Source organism: Pelodiscus sinensis, chromosome 9 (genome assembly GCF_052426305.1).
Source record: "Pelodiscus sinensis isolate ZL-2025 chromosome 9, ASM5242630v1, whole genome shotgun sequence".
Lineage (NCBI taxonomy): Eukaryota > Metazoa > Chordata > Testudines > Trionychidae > Pelodiscus > Pelodiscus sinensis.
This window is the reverse complement of record NC_143060.1, coordinates 9,601,385-9,618,300: the sequence shown is the minus strand read 5'-3', so window position 1 is coordinate 9,618,300 and position 16,916 is coordinate 9,601,385. Positions and strand designations below refer to the sequence as shown.

Here is a 16,916-nt window from a genome sequence, read left to right as displayed (position 1 = left end):
GACGCTCTCTTGCATTTAAGCTGTGATTACTATGGATGGAGTGGCCACCAGGACACCTGTGCTTTTTCCTCTTTCCTCTTCTTTCAAAAGAACTCCCTCTTCCCCATCCACACGTGCCTTTTTCTGAAAGAGCTCTTTTGGAAAAAGACTTCTTCCTCATAGAAAGAGGTTTACCAATGTTAGAAAAATCACACTGTTCTTTTGATTTTTTTTTCAAAAGAACGCGATTGCAGTATGATATAACTGAAGTTTTTTCAGAAAAACAGCTGTTTTTCTGAAAAAACTCTGTAGTGTAGACATAGCCTGAGTGAGTAGCATGTATTCTCAGAGGCAGGTATTATAGGTTTTCAGAGAACCTTTATACCTTTAACCTTCATCCTTAAATAGTTCCATAGCCTTGCTCCAGCCTGAGACCGAATACGCAGCAATTTTTCAGTCCCAGAGCCCAAACCCCATCCGCCTAAGTCAGCTGATCTGGACCAGTTGTGGTTTTTTTTATCCCAGTATAGACATATCCAGTGGTACCTTAAACCGGTACTTGGGCACCTATCCCTTTGTGGCTCAGGTTTCTAGGCCCTGAAAATTATTGGCCCTCTACCGAGGTGTAGCAGTCTGCAGTAGTGGAACTTGATGCGGGATTGGAGCCTTAATTAATCTGCTCCTCCTTTGCTGAAAAGACAATTATTAATACACACAAGAGGGCAGAAGAACAAGTACATTTTAAAGGAATATTTTAAAAAAAACTCAGGTCATGCTTTGTAAGAGGTGATATATTAGAAACTAGATTTAAAAAAATATCAGATTGACAAGGTCCTTTAATTAACATTGATTTATTTAATCTCATTTATGTCACAGTGAATCATATTAAGATCAATAATGTTTCTCTCTAAAGTGAAAAAAATTTCACTACCATTTGTTTGCCTAATAGATTACCCATCACCAATAGTGCTTCTGTTTAACATGATGTATTTTATTCACATATTTAATTAGCTAATAGCTGATCTCACTGAAAGGTCTTGATCCTCTTTGCATTTGTTCTTTTATTCTGTATAGTCTTTTGGTTGTATTGTGCTTTTGAAGTTACTGTTCTTGCAACTTTTGAATCTAAAATGCAGTAAATGAAATTGTTAAAAAGTTAAAAATTATAGTAAAATGTTTAAGGTTTGAGTACATTTATATACTTACTACATGGTATGAAATATTGTTAAAGGATACAGCTGTAATAATCCTACTTTTGAAGCTAGCTTTTCTACTTGGATTGTGGCAGAAATTTGTTCTCTCAGAAAAGTGGGTATATTTCAAAAGGATATCTTTTTAGGATTTAAAATAGGATTTAAGTACATTTATATACCATTGCTCAATATACAGCCACCTCATAGAACTGAAGTCACTTGAAGATCTATTAAGTGGTGTCCCCATACTTGTCCTAAAGGGGTCAGTGAAGGTCTGATGGGCCAATTCACTTATATGCTACAAGCTGAGAGAATGAATGCTGAGAGGAAGCCCTAATTAGGAGAAGCTTACCTGTGGGAGAACAGGCAGAGCTTCTATAAAGTACTCTTGAGGGAATTCTGCACCAAAAAATTAAATTCAATGTGCAGTATTTTAAAATTCTGCAAACTTTATTTGTCAATAAATAAATTCAGAGGCTCCAGCATGGCAGAGGAAAGCACAGGCCACGGGCTATATGAAGGTGCCCCAGAAACACTCTTATACCCAGCCCCTCTCTGCCAGGCACACAATGTGTGGGGCAGACTGGCTTAACCAGGCAGGATCCAAGTATTTAGGGGCTCAGTGTGGGGGGATCCAGGTGTGGGGATTCTGTATGGGACAATCTGGGTAAAGGCACCTCAGTTGAGGGTCTAGGTGTGGGGAGATCTGGATGCACACAGGCTTGTTGCATAGGTTCTAGGTGCAGAGGCAGTGGGACTCTGCAGGTGCCTCCAAATGATGGTTGTTGTGTCTCAGTGGAGGAGTCTGGGTGCTGGGTGAGGGGGGCTTGGTAGGGTAGGAATCTGTGTGCAGCTAGTTGGGGGTCAGTGGCATCGGGTCTGGATGTGGAAGCTTCCCGTGGTGCAGGGGATGGAGCTCATCAGCAGTATTCTCTATAAGCTGAGGGCTTGAGTGGCTGCCTAGGAGAGATTCAGGTGCTGTCTAGCTGATTAGCCAAGGGCCCACAGTAGCCACAGCAAACAGCATGTGTTTCTTTTGCTGGTGTACATCTACACATGCCCTGGTGCACATAACAAAATTTATTCCACCCACAGATGGAAAAAAAAGTAGAGGGAAACCTCTTAATCAGAGTGGGAGTTTGAGTATAGAAAACTCAGTGGGAAGGGGTCTGAGTGCATAGGAGTCTGGGTATATTAGTTGAGGTGTTGTAGGATGGGGTTTGGGTATAGAGGGTTAAGGGAGTTCTAGATTCTGGATGTGCTGGTTGAGGCTTGGCAGGGGTGTCAGGGTGGGAAGCAGGGGAGGCTGCTGAGCTTCCTGCAGTTGGGGAAGGTTTCTAGGGGTTAGTCTGACACAGACTTAACCACTCCTTGCAGGGAAAGAGGAATCCCTGTCCTCTCCTGCCTCAAGCCTGGCTGGGATTAGCAGAGTTGATCTCCGTTCAGGGTAGGAATAACTGGCTGGGGTGGTCCCTAACCCTGTGGTAATTTACCTCTTTGCCAGCTGCCTGAAATGATGCACTTGCATTGCTAGGAAGTGGTACATGACTGTTCTTGCAGTTTCCCTTTGCTTCCCCATCAGAAAGTCATTTTTCTGCAGGGAAGCAAAGAAATCTGTGGGCGACATGAATTCTGTGCATGAGCAATGGTAAAGAATTCCCCCAGGGGTATATAAAGCCAGAGAGCTGAAAGTAAAAAGGGGCTGTAAAGAAGCTGGCTGTAGTCAGTCACTAGGAAAAGGGAGTTGGATTTGGGGCTGTGGAAGACGGTAGCCTACAGTTACTTCCAGGGAGAAAGGAGTTGTGAGGCTGAGAAATCCAGAGAAGGGGAGAAATCCACAAGGTATGGAAGAGGCTCAAGAAAAAGCAGTAAGACCCAAGAGGGAACAGACCTTGATGGCTGAACACAGGGTCTGTGAGTTTGAGCCCAGAATAGAGAGTGGGCCCTGGGTTTCCTATCAACCACTGGGGAGGTGGCACCATAGAGGCAGTGAATGAGAATGCTGTCCAAGACTGCTGAAGAAAGACTTTGATACACTGGAGAAGGAAAACAGTTACCTGCAGTTACCTGGCCAGAGGGTCAAGTCCTGAAGAGGGAGCACCCTGAGTTGAAGAGACTGTGGGAAAGAGAGCCAGTAGGCTGTGCAGTGAGCAGCACATGGGACATTGGACCTGGAAAGAGCTGATTCCCACAAGCAGCCAGTAGGACGAGGCCCTCACAATGAGTGATGCCCGTGATAGGGGCAATGTTGGCAGTTACAACAAACATACTTTATTCTCTGTACTGTCAGCAAAACCAGTTTATAAAACAAAGGTAGGTTTCAGTATGATTCACACTAAAACCAGAAGAGCTTTCATTGGCTTCAGTTGGAGCAGGACACTTTGAAAGAGGAGGTAGGTGTGCCCTAAAACACAGTCTGAAGGGTCCTCCTCCATGGACAGAGATCTCCCTGTCCAAACAGAGGAGTGGGGGTATCAGCCATCTCTGTAAGACTATTCTTCTGGTCCCCTGAATTCCACAGAGAAATATTAGTGTATTCAAGAATCCATGAGAGGGAAGGGGATTGTGAGCTGATAGGCATGGACCAATAAAGGAATAGTCAAGGACTCCTACCAAGGGACAAACAAGAAGCACCCAAGGCACAAGCAAGAAGCAAGTTAAAATAGTAAAGGTTCCTTTGCTCTGGGGAGTTACCAACTGGAATGACCCTGGCAACAAGGTTCCAGTGCACTGTGCTTCTGGGAACTGAGGGCAGAGTCACAGGGTCTCATAGCTGGTGCAGAGGCTCTGGCTTTTAACCTACCAGATGGACCCCTTGGCTCTATTCTGTTGTAATAATTCTGAGGACACTCTACAAGGTTAATCCTGAAGTTTCTGGGTGCCTCTCTGGCTATTTCTGCACAGAGGTTTGATTTGTCCTCTAATTTGTTCCAGTTTCATAAACTACAAAATATATGTATTTTTTTAATCAGGTTTACTTGTCTTCAACTGATCTTGTCAATTAACTTAAGGTAAAACAAAAGATGAACTCCTAGGCTCGGATACCTTAAGATTCTGTGCTCACCAAAGTCAATGGAAGTAAGGGTGCTGAGAACTTCAGAAGAATGGGTCATAATTTAATAAGATATTTGCTCCAGTCTGGTGTTGCATGCTGGGGTGTAATCTTCTCTATTCTGGCTGGTTCTACTGCTGTCAGTTGCTTAATCGACATTGAATGGCTGTCAACCTTCAAGCACTAAAGAGAAGTGGTTAGATTGTTTTAAATAATACCTCTTTGACCTCAGGAACATGTTATTACTTAAAGAATGACATAATTGACTTTTTTTGAATAGACAAAATATTTGTTCTTGACGCTTTTGTCTCATAATGGCATGGATTATAAACCTTATGCCCCAGTCATGCAGGCAAAACTCTCTATTACCTTAGACCTGCTGTTTAATTAGCTTTTAGAATTGGACATTGTTTATACTCCAATAAATTTTGCCTGAGTAAAGATTTCCCCTCAGCAAAATCACCAGATTACAATAAATGGTTTTTGTGAAGGTCTTAATTAACGGGCATGTATTCTTGAGTACTGATTTTAAATCCTGCCCACTTTGTAAAACTAAGGGCACAATGTAGTACTGGAATATTTTAGACACACATTTCTCTCACTTACTAGGTCACTGGTTGGCTGTATATGCTTATTTTTAAAGGCTATAAATATGAAAAGGAAAAATGGTCCAGATATTAGGGACTAGACTGTGACTGGCAATCTCGGTGCAATAGGAAAGATGGTCCGGATGTTAGGGACTAGACCAGAGGTGAGCAATAAAACAAAGGCAGTTTGCCAGGGTTAGCTCCTAGTTGACCTCTGGCACTTTATTTACTTGTGCAGCTGCAGGTACAGGTGCTTGCAGCTTCCATTGGCCACAGATTGCTGTTCCCAGCCAATGGGTGCTGTAGGAAGTGGTGTGGATCAGCATGCCTTTTCCCATAGCTCCCATTGGCCAGGAACAGTGAACCATGGCCAACGGGAGCTGCAAGTGGTTGTATCTGCGGCTGCACAGGTACATAGAACAGCAGCAGTCCACCAGGGGCTGAACCTGGCAAACTGCATCTGGCCTGTGGGCCATTGGACTAGACTACGACTTTGGCATTCTGGGTGAAATTCCAGGCTCTGCCACAGGCTGCCTGCGTGACTCTGGCAAGTTACTTAAATGTGCCTCTGTATCTCAGGTTTTCCATTAGTAAAATAATGACTATAATGCAGACCCCATGCTTTATGAAAATTGTCTTATGAATATGAATATGCATAACTCAAAGATGCTTTAGATGCAAAACATATCATGTAACATATCAATTTTAAAGTAACAATCTGCTGAATCTGTATATCCCATTTTTGTGCATTTATCATTCTTGTGTGTGAAGTTAGATTTATGAAGTGTGAATCTGGTTTTATTTCTAAATGCGCTAATGAGGGCCATGAGTGGTAATTTAGGAACTTAACGACTCAGTACTCAGAACAATGACATGTGAATGGTCCTGTTTGTCCTTTAAGCCCAAACTGTGCTTGGTCCTAAAAGACATGTGACCACACCACCTGGTACTAGAATCCATCTTGAATCTTGTATTTTTCCATGGGGATGGAGAGATTGAACAAAGGATTCCTACACTGGGAGAAAGTCTATTTAAAGAATGGAAAGCAATCAGATCTTTGTTTTCAGCTGGCCTTTGAAACTGCCTCATCTACCCTAAGAGGATACACGTGAAACCTGAAAACAAAGGACTCTAAAGAACTTTGGAAAAAGCTGTAGCGCCAAGTCAGAGTAAAGATCAACTGACTTGAAGGATTTTACATGAGATGAGAACAACTGTCTAGGGTAAAAAATTGCATGTAACAAGTTTCTTAGTATATTAGAATTAGCTGGCATCTTTTGTTTATTTTAACTTAGTAATTTTGATTTGTTTTCACTTGCAATCACTTAAATCCTACTTTTTACACTTAATAAAATACTTTTGTTTACTATGAAGCCCAGTGTAAATAATTGTTACCAGGAGGGGGGAGCAACTACTGTGCATATCTCCTTTTCATTGATAAAGCGGGTGGGCATCTTATAAGCTTTCTCTGTATAGAACTTTTATACAGAAGACAACGGATTTACTTGGGGTTTTGATTCTTTTGGGAGGCCGTGTTCATGGGTGCTGAGCTGAAATTGCCAAGCCCTCCCAGAGCTGATCTGGTGCACTGTCTGTGTTGGCCTCTTGGGGGGTGGTAACCCCTACTCTATGCCTTATCTGGGGGAGACCAGAACTTCTGACCCAGCAGGACAGGCTGTTAGGGAGCCCCAGAGAGCAGTAAGGCAGGCATCAGTGGCTTGATCAGCACACTAGGGGACAGCCCCAAGGAGATCTCTGTATCCAACCCATCACAGTGATGAGGCTAATACTACTTCTATATCACAACATCACAAAGATGTTGTGAGGATAAATACATGAAAGACTAAGTGCTCTAATACTACAGCAATACTAATAAGATATTTACTGTAAATCTAAGTACCTAAAACATACACTATAGAACGTTATTTTCAAGTGAGACAAGTGATGTCCTCAGGAAGGGTTATTCAGAGCATGATATTGTAACTTTTGAAAAGACTGAATCATCACAAATGGGATATGATACTAGATAGTACTGTTATTATTGAGCAAGTCCCAGCTGTGAATCTATAGTTAAATTTTTAGGAGTTTTTATGTCTAAGGTCCTTATTCTGGAGATGCTTCTAGTGTGGAACCATCTTCAGGGAGACTTTTTAAGCCCCAGTTTGGACCTCCTTCTAATAGATTAGATACTAATCAGCTTCCTTTGTCTGGTATAGTGATGTTCATTGTGCAGCCACCACACAAGCTAAGTTAGTTAATCAGCTCAAAAGTGATAGTTCAACATTATGCAAAAATGTAAGGAAAGGGATGTGAAAGAACACACAGGAACGTTCTCTCATGCCAATCATCGTGGGTTTGTTGATTAAGTCAAAACATTAGTCCATCTGTGATTTAAAATATATCTTAATTTAGCAGTCACAATTAATTAATAAATAGATTTATACCATGTAGTTTTACTATCCAAGCTATAGAGGAGAGTATTTTTACTTCGATGGGGTGTCCTCATTTTTTGGTCATCCTTGATTTCAAGCTGTATTGGGAAATAATTAAATTTAGTACATTATGTGGCTTCTAATCAACTATATATAGCAATTTCCTTAAGGGCCTAATTTAAGGATTTTCCCTAGCTACTAACCTATTGCAAGAGAAGGGGAAGGGGGTGGGGAGTGTCTGGTTGATTGCTGGTTGAGAAGCTCCCTGAAGCTCTAGAATGTAAAAAAATATATTGGATGCAAACTTTTATTAAGGTACATGATCCGTCACTTTTACCACAGACTCTGCTCTCAGGAGGAAGGGAGCTAGGAGTCGGAATATACCATACAGACTGCATGTTTGTCTGCAATGTCCATTGAAAACATGAGAATAACTGTGATAATCACAATGATTTAAAAAATTAGTATGACATTAGCTGGACAAAATATCGATATTAAAGAAAGGCATGGAATGCACTTTATGTAGTGAAATATTCAAATAAATTTATAAAATTAAAGACATTTTTTCTTGATCCAATGACTTTGTAATCATATGAGACTAAAAAACCTTGCACCAAGCATCCCAATGATTTAAAAACATTGGATCACAAGATGTAAAGTTATTTCAACAACGTGCACTCTTTTATCTTGAGGAAAAAAAAGATAATCTCAGAAGAGCTGCAACAGCAGGGCCAATAGCAGTGGGCCTCCCGCTCCCCCCACCCTATCTGGCAATGTGGCCGAGGGCCAGGGGAAGGGGTTGGAGCCTGGGGACAATTTACCCTGTCTGATGGCTGGCAAGATGGCAAGTCCCAGCCCCATCTGGCCACTCTTTTCTGGTGTAGCTGCTCCCCTGTGGTCACTCTGCAGTATAGTTATCTGCTGTGCTCACTGCCCCCAGTGGTCATTCTGCAGTATAGTTGTCCCTTTGATCAACCCCCTCTCTTTCCATGTGATGGAAAAGAGAGGGTTACTCACCGTGTGCAGTAATGGAGGTTCTTCAAGATGGTTGTGCCTATGGGTGATCCACCTTAGGTGACTGGGCACTGATGTGCCACTAGTCGGAGATTGTAGGTAGCAGTGTCCTTGGTAGGCTGCTCACACAGAGCAGATGGCATGTGCGGTGTCACTACTATGCACTCATCTCTTGAGTTCCTTCTCTGCCCCAGAAAAAGATCTATGTCTAATTGTCAGGAGGCGCTCCTGTGCCCACCTCCCCCACCGTGCCTCAGTGCCCCAACTGACTGTCTTCACTCAGCCCATTACTGGACCGCCTACAGTCTGTCTCGGGTGCTCATCACTGGCATCACCATCACCCCTCCCTCGAATCAGCATTGAACTTCTATTCCCTTCTTACAGCGCCGCCACAACACCCTAGTTACGGCGACAAAGGATAATGTGGAGGGAGAAGGGGGAGCCCGGACCCACCCTCGCTCATGGGCCCCAGCCCAGGGCCCTAAGGACTTGGATCCACCCCTACCTTTGCTCTGGGCTTGTACCATGAAGGGGGGTAGGTATCAGTCTACGCAAGTGAACTTATGAGAGACCAACCTACCACCCAGCAAGCCGTATGTTTCCCTGGGGTTGGGGAAGAGTCACCAGTTGTTTGGGGTGGGGAGGTCTTGGCGCCCGCCGTGGGGTTACTCACGGCCCCTCTGGGGTTTGTTGGGAGTGCTGCCAAGGGGTGTCATCTTTGGCTGCCCTGGCCTCAGGTCCTGTGCGTGTCCTGGGGTCTGGACCCCTCTTCCTCTGGCGCCTCAGTTCCCCGCCTTCCGCCGACCTCCCTGGCTGCCTCTGCTGACCCAGCACCTCCAGCCGCCTCGCCTCGGCACCTCCAGCCACCCTCCGCCCACTCGGCATCTCCGGCCGCTCTCCCAGCCGCTCGGCGTCTCCGGCCCCTCTCCCGGAGCCTTGCGCCTGCTCCGTGTCCCCGGCTGCTTCCACCCCCCAACAGCTGATCTGCCCGCTCTTTAAATGCGGTGTGCAGACCTTGGCGCATGTGCCACACTGCCGAGGGAGCATGCCGGTCTCCCTTCCGTCCCCCCGGACCTCGGGGTTGTCCGTGGGAGGGCACGGGGACGGGGGCACCTCGTCACAGCAACTGAGATGGGCTCCAATAAAATCTATTATCTGAGCTGGTTGTAGTTTGCACTTGAGCAGATTTATCTGTAGGCTGAGGGTCTGGAAGAGTGTCTTGGTTAGGAAAACTGCATCTTCTGCTTTTTGACTTGTGTGTGCACTTATCAGGCAGTCATTGAGGCATGAAAATATAAAGATCCCTTGTCTGCGGAGATGAGCGGTGACCACTGCAAGCACCTTCAAAAAGATCCTTGGAGCTGTGGAGAGTCTGAATAGCAGCACTGTGCATTGGAAGTTTGTGTAGCAAACCATGAATCTGAGGTACTTCCTGTGTGCTGGGTGAATGGAAACATGGAAGTATGCATCCTGGAGGTCGAGAGTCGATAACCAGTCTCCTTCATTTAAGGTAGGGATTATTGTAGACAAGGTGACCATCTTGAACCATTGTAGTTGTATGTAGCGATTGAGCCTCCTGAGATCAAGGTTTGTTCTCCATCCTCCTGACTTTTTTGTTGTGAGAAAGTAATGGAAGTAAAAACCTTTGCCTCTGTAACAGTGAGGCACTCTGGTACTATAGCCCCTAATTGGAGCAGGTGGTCGAGCTCCTAGAGGAGAATGTTCTGGTGAGATGGGTCCCTGAAGAGGGCCAAGAAGGAAGGGTGGAAAGGGGAGGCAGACAAAGTGGGATACATTATCCGTCCTTTATAAAGTCCAATACCCATCTGTCTGTTGTAATAGAAGACCACTGGGGGTAGAAGGGTGCTAAACATTTGCAGAATAGTTGGTAGGGATGTGACTGTCTTAAACAGAGAGTGCTACCAGATCCTCAACCTGAACTTCCAAATGTTTGTCCCGAGGTTGAGGGTTGAGAGGTAGAGGGCTGGTCAGGAGTTTGTCTCTGTCTGGTTTGATGTTGCTTCCTTCTGTTGTCATTGTGCCTCTGTGGCTGACTAAAAGGTGTTGGTTTATATCTCTGAGTAAAATATCTTCCCTGCTTGTGTTTCATTGCAGGGACATGAATGCCAAGTGTTTTCAGTGTGGAATGAGAGTCTTTAAATGAGTGGAGAGATGCATTGGTGGTGTCCACAAACAACTTGGAGCCCTAGAAAGGGAGATCTTCCACTGTGGCTTGAACTTCATGAGGAAACCTGTATAGGTGAAGCCATGGGGGCATCCTCATTATGACAGCCATCGCGATAGAACAGGATGCGGTATCAGACGTGTCCAAGGCAGCTTATAGATCCATGCATGAAATCAGGGTGCCCTCATTTATATTATCTTTGAATTGCTCTCTTTTTTCATCCAGGAAGCTTCCAATAAAATGCGATAGTTGCTTGAAAATGTGGTGCATATATTTTATGAGCATTGCAGTGTAGTTTGAGATCCAGAACTGAAAAGAAGCAGAGGAATAAGCTTTCCTCCCCAAGAGGCCCAGGCGTTTCCACTCCTTATCATAAGTTGTGCTTCTGGCCGCATTCTCTTTTCCCCTTTGGTTAACTGCATCTACTACAAGGGTATTAAGATATGGGTGGGAGAACAAAAAGTCAGCACCCTGTGGTGTTACACAATATTTACGGTCTGACCTCTTACAGACTGGTGGAGTTGTCGCTGGTGTCTGCCAGATCACTGTGGCAGGGTCCATGAGGGATGGGTCCATCTGTAGTGCCAGCTTAGTGGATGGAGAGGCATGCAGGATGCTAATTAACTTGTGTTGGATTTCAGGAAGACTTATTAGGGAGACCTCCAGCATGTCAGCCACCCTCTTGTAAAGTTCTTGGAACTATTGAAAACATCTCCCACTGTGGGAGAAAGGGGCATCAGGGTGTCATCAGGGGAAGATGATGATATGTGTGTTGGTGAAGGTGAGGAGGCAGAGGTTTTCTTGTCACTTGAGCCTGGTTCATCCTTCTCCTGATAAGTGGATCTATAAAGAGAGACATGGCCTTTGATGGAGTGGAGGTAGGTGCCTGAGGTTATATCTGCTGTGATTGCTGGCGTCTGTAGGGTGCCATAGGGTCGCTGTGGCACTGGCACTACAGGGGACAGCCATTGAGGTGGCTGCCATTGAGGCAGTGCTTGCTGCAGAGGCTGTTCTGGTGAAGAAAGCTTTGAGTGTGTGGGTACTGATCAAGGGTTCCTCGTCATCATAGATGGACAGGGGTAGTGCTGAGCCTGCAGGAGTGGAAAGAGTGAACCTGTCGACGTGGGCATACCGTTGGCACCGAATAATGGGGTTGTCAGCACGGATGTTACTCTTAGCTCTTCTGTCAAAGTGAAAAGCTGCAGTGCACAGATGCTACTTGCGGTGCCGATGCTGCCGTGTGCGGGGTCGCTTGTGCTGCATTCTTGTGCCTCTTCAATGCTAGGGGCAGCATAGGTGCCAGTGGCACCAAGCGGCACCTCAGTTTCTTCAGCACTGGTGGTACATTGAGGGCGCTGACTTGGCTTTTGCCTCTGTCGGCACTAAGTTCGAGTTGGATGATGCTGGCGGAGCCGACTTAGGCTTCTCAGGTGCCTTGGAGCCCATCTTAGTAAGGTCCTTGGACCCTCGGGAGCCATTGGTGTCTGACAGTCCCAGGACCTCCCTGTCTGGTACCTTAGTAGAGGTCAGTGCAGGGGGTATCTTAAGTATTTGGCTCCATTTTCTTTGAAAGGGAATCACCTTTACTTGAAGAGTGGGATCTTTTCCCAGAATGGTGGGAGGAAGAGTCCCTGGTGCTGGAGCAGCCTGAGGGAGCAGCCTTCTCAGACATGGCCAAAGGAGAGGGCTGCTGAGGTGGAGTCAAGTGTTCTGGCTCTGAGGCCAGTCTCACAATGTTCTCAAGGGAGAGAAGTTTCAGTGGTAGCTCTCTGGCTGTACGTGTGCAAGACGTTAACTGCCTGCAGTGCTGGCATTGGGTAGTAGCATGTGTTGGATTTCAGGAAGACTTATTAGGGAGACCTCCATAGAACACATAGTTTAGCGTCGAGATAATATTTCTAACACATTCATACACTGCCTTTTCTGAAGATGCAAAATGGTCGATGCAACCACTGACTCTGAAGGACAACATTAGAGAAATACATGATACAAATGAAAGTTCAGGACAAACTGAAATTATTGCTATGAACAGGGGCGGATATAGGGCAGGGCGAATGGGGCGGCCGCCCTGGGCCCCGCGCTTCAGAAAGCCCCGCGAATGTGCCGTGGCGCCGCTGCGCATGGCGTCACTGCGCATGCGCCGTGGCAAAGGGGGGCCCTGCGGAATTATGCTGCCTGGGGCCCCGCAAAACGGTCATCTACCCCTGGCTATGAAATACTTTAATGCCTCCAAATGAGGTACTTATATGGCCCTCTCAGAGCCTCACATCTTTTAAATGCATTTCTCTTCACAACACCCCTGTGAGATGTGGAACTGAGTCACATAAACTAACCAAAGTGCACAAGAATACACAGTGGGTGCGTCTAGACTGGCAAGATTTTGCGCAAAAGCAGCGGCTTTTGCACAAAAACTTGCCCGCTGTCTACACTGGCCGCTTAAATTTGCGCAAGAGCACTGACGTTCTAATGTAAGAATTCAGTGCTACTTGCACAAATACTTTGACGCTCCCGCTCAGGGATAAGCCCTCTTGCGCAAGAATACTTGCGCAAGAGGGCCAATGTAGACAGGTACCTTAATTTTTTGCGCAAGCCTGATGGCTAAAATGGCCATTAGAGCTTTCTTGCGCAAAAGCATCCGTGCCAATCTAGACGCTCTTTTGCAGAAATACATTTAACAGAAAAAAATTTCTGTTAAAAGTATTTTAGCAAAATCATGCCAGTCTAGACACAGCCAGTAAGTCTGTGGCAGACCAGCAAAGTGGTTTCCCTAGTCCCAGATTAGCACCCTAACCACTGAACCATCCTCCTTCTCTGCTGATATAAATAAATCATTAGCTTTCTTCCTCCTGAGATGTGTGATGGTAAGTTCCAATTATGGGCCTGATCCTGGATTCCCTTTGAATGCCTAATGAAGTCAACCATGTAAGGTCTGAGGAGCAAGCCCTGGGTTCCTTCAGGCTGATATTTACTCTGTATAATTAAATGGAGTCTGAATGAATGTTTCACTAACAGCTAGCTGGTTTAGGAGGGAAAACATTGGTGCTTAACATCATAATTGCGCCATCTTGGAATGTCCAAACAACAACCTGGACTCCATCTTGGCTGCATTTTCCCTTCCTCCCCTAAGAGCACTTTCCTTCTTTCTGGCCTTTGATGGGAAAATACAGTAAAGCATGTGACCAGAGATTTGCTCAGCAACCACAGGCTGTTTAAGGACTGCCGTGCCAATTCTAGGGGCTTCCCTTCTGTGTGGTAGAATCTGGAGGTGTTGCTAGCGCTATCATTGGAAAGTGCTGTGATCATCTCAGGTCTTCAGCTGTTTAGACGTGTATGCATGGCACCACATGTACAGATCTGGTTGCAGAAGGGTGGTCTTACCTGCACACAAAGGCTGTGTTGCCAGCTGTTATCCTTTTATCTGAGGACTAACACTTGCCCACCATGTCACAGGGAGAGAGAGCCAAGCCATCGCCAGAGCAGAGCTAATATCGCCTGATCCAGATGTCCACTATTTACCTATCAATACCACTTGGAAATTAATCTGGAACTGTCCCATTGTCATGAGAGTCCTCAAACTGCAAGACATGGTAGTTGTCTTCTGAGCCTCCATTTCTTTACCTGAGCCCTGTCCTAGGACAAGGAACTCAACTGGGTCAGTCAGTATACCATCTAACCTGTCATTTACCTTTGGTTGTGGAGGTCCTTGCTATATCTGTGCTTCTGGTTCCCTAGTTTACCTTTGTTTTACCTCATTTCAGAACTGTTGATGGTTTAATAAATGTCTTGTTTGTTCGCACCCACACTTTAGTCAGTTTTATTTTAAGGGTTTAAGAGCAAATCCCAATGATAGATGTGGGTAGGGGGACATTTCTCTAAACTAGTTCTCCTTTGGCCAGACACACCAATCAACACTGGGAGCCAGAGAGACTTGAGTGTGTTTATGTAAATACAGATTTCTCCTGCTCTGCTTACATATTCAGCAGATGCAGTGGTAAAAAAGATCAACCTTAGCTAGTATTGGGTACAAATCATCTTAGTATTGAATGCAGGGGTAATGAAATAGGGTTACCAATGTTGTAAATTATTGTGGGAATGCAGAGAAGCAGAACAGTGCTTAACCTGTCTCAAATGAGGGGGAACAACCTCATTTGAAAGAACCTTGTTAAGCCAGGGGTTTGAATGTCAGAGTCCTGTGAGAGTAAGAAAAGTGTGGACAGGTATCCCAGCCAGGGCACAGCACACTCTCACCAAGGGTCCTCCCTACACTGGTTCAACCTTTTCTTCCCTGATGTTCAAAGAACAGAACTAAAAGACTTACCGGTAATTAGGAGCATTTGTTACGTTAAATGCTCAAACAGCTGAAATCAGTTGTGATAAGACTCTGTTTCTGGTAAGAATCCTAGCCAAAATCACTTGCCATGTGGCAGTGTTTCTGCTCAGCCTGCAAAGATTTGAAAATTACTAAGACACTGACGTGCAGGGGGTCACAGCAGAGAGGCAGGTGGCAGCAGAAGGCAACTGACAACCAGCTGGTGAACGGGTGGCTGATGAGGTGGAGTGGCGAGATGAGTGGTCAGCAGGGCAGCTGGTAGAGATGCTTGACACGAGTGGTAAGAAAGGCAGCCAGCAGGGTGGCTGGTAGAGAGGCGTGGTGAGAGAGAGCCCAAGCAGTGGAGCAAATAAAGTGTGTCTTTAACTCTTACTTAAAGAGGTACACTGTAGATATACCTCTGAACTCTGGGTCTGCACTGACCAAAGACAGCAATTTGTGAGTGGGGTGCAGAGAAATGTAAGGCATGTGAAAGGGACTTTTGGTTTGCTGAACTTAAGAACCAGATAGGAAAGCCAACCTACTTGGGGTGGGTCTTTTACTCATGGTTTATATTTATGAACCCTGATTATGGTGTTTTTCCAAATTAACACCAAGTTACTTCCTCATTTTTTTAAAAAGTTTTTTTTCTACACTCATACTCAGTGAGTGAAGAATTACTCTCTCTCAGGAGTGTCCCAGGGTAGTATTAATTTTCTGATTAATGAGTGAGGAGTCAAGCTGTTTTGAGTTGCTCTGATGGAAAGGAACCCCTTGATACTGAACCAGTTCCCAGTTGACATTGGCTCCACTTGGCAGAAAGGTTAAATAATTATAGAATATTTACCACCACCGGACTATTTTTACTACGAACAACTATTTCAAAAAATACTCTTAAAATATGGAATTAAAATATTTTCAGGAATATAATGAAAATGTTTGGGTATAACTTGATCCACGTTTTGCAGACTCTCTGTCTCAGATTTTGTATCAGTTGCCTTAGCACAGATTTTGATGTATTCTAAAGCCAGGTATACTGTCAGGACAGACATAGCTTGACCTTCCCAGATTTGCTATATTTTCATTTTTCCCAGGATTAATAATAACAGAATAAATCCATGAAGTGAGGTTGATCAGAGCACCTAATTGTGTGCTAGATGCTTTACAAAGCAGACAAAAATACTGTCCCAACACAAGGCACTTAACAATCTTGTTTTAAACATTACAAAACCAATAAGAGTAAGAAATAGTAGTGGAAGAGAAAAAGGGAGGGATGAGGATTACAATAGGAAGATTATGAGGTTACTTAGGTACATTGCGTTTATTTCTTAAAGGCACAACTGCTTAATTTTTTTACATTACACCTTTTTTTAATTGTTCCACTGGTTCCCCTTCTTTTCTATATCAAGTTCACATTAATTGTCCTCACTTTCAAGGATGTAACTTTATGCCTGCCCACCAACCTGGTCTCTTATTTTGCATAATACCGCCTCTTCCCCATCATAGGTACCATCCTTGATGCCCTATTTATCTGCTTATCTTTGAAGCATTTTATGACGTTTTCCTCACCACATTCTATCCAGGGTCAGCAGAACTGTTTCATCAAACTATTCTTCATTCAAATCAAACTTTAAAGGTCACCCGCAAATGATTTTTTTTTTTAAATTGAGTTTTTGCCTCTTTTGTAATGTATTAAAAAAGTCTCTCTTTTCCCACAGGAATGTCAAATCTGATCTTTCTTGATTATGCTTGAAAATCTCTGGAGAGCCTCAATACCATGTGTATCATGGGCAGCCACACCTTAAGTGAATGGGTAGTGGTTGAATCTGTAACCCAAAATATCCTGTGTGTGAAATGTTCTGAGATATTTGAGTTACACAGGCATTAATAAAAACAAAAGCCAACACATTTTAAGGTGCCTGATCAAAAATCTCTTCCCCCTCTCAGATTTTCAATCTCTCTTTAATCTTCTGATTTTTTTTGTCTGCTACTACATAGCCTTGGATGATGGACAAAAAAGGAAAATGTAATGTTTAAAATTCAAGGATTCTCCTTCTAGCAATACTAAAACATCCTTAGAATTTTTAAATATTATAGATGATAACTTTCTACCTAAAAAAGTGTTGCATCCAACATGAGGAATTCTATATTAGACCTGGTCTTGA

General features: G+C 44.3%; 1 long non-coding RNA gene across 1 annotated transcript; it reads right to left on the bottom strand.

The window, feature by feature from the left end:
- Window positions 1-854: 854 nt before the first annotated feature.
- On the bottom strand, window positions 855-13,046 carry LOC112546331 (uncharacterized). The gene is made up of 4 exons (XR_016350300.1): window positions 7,447-13,046; window positions 7,256-7,341; window positions 4,237-4,407; window positions 855-1,104 (listed from the first exon to the last, which is right to left on the bottom strand). It is a non-coding gene; the product is annotated as an uncharacterized LOC112546331 (long non-coding RNA).
- Between the last annotated feature and the right edge of the window lie 3,870 nt (window positions 13,047-16,916).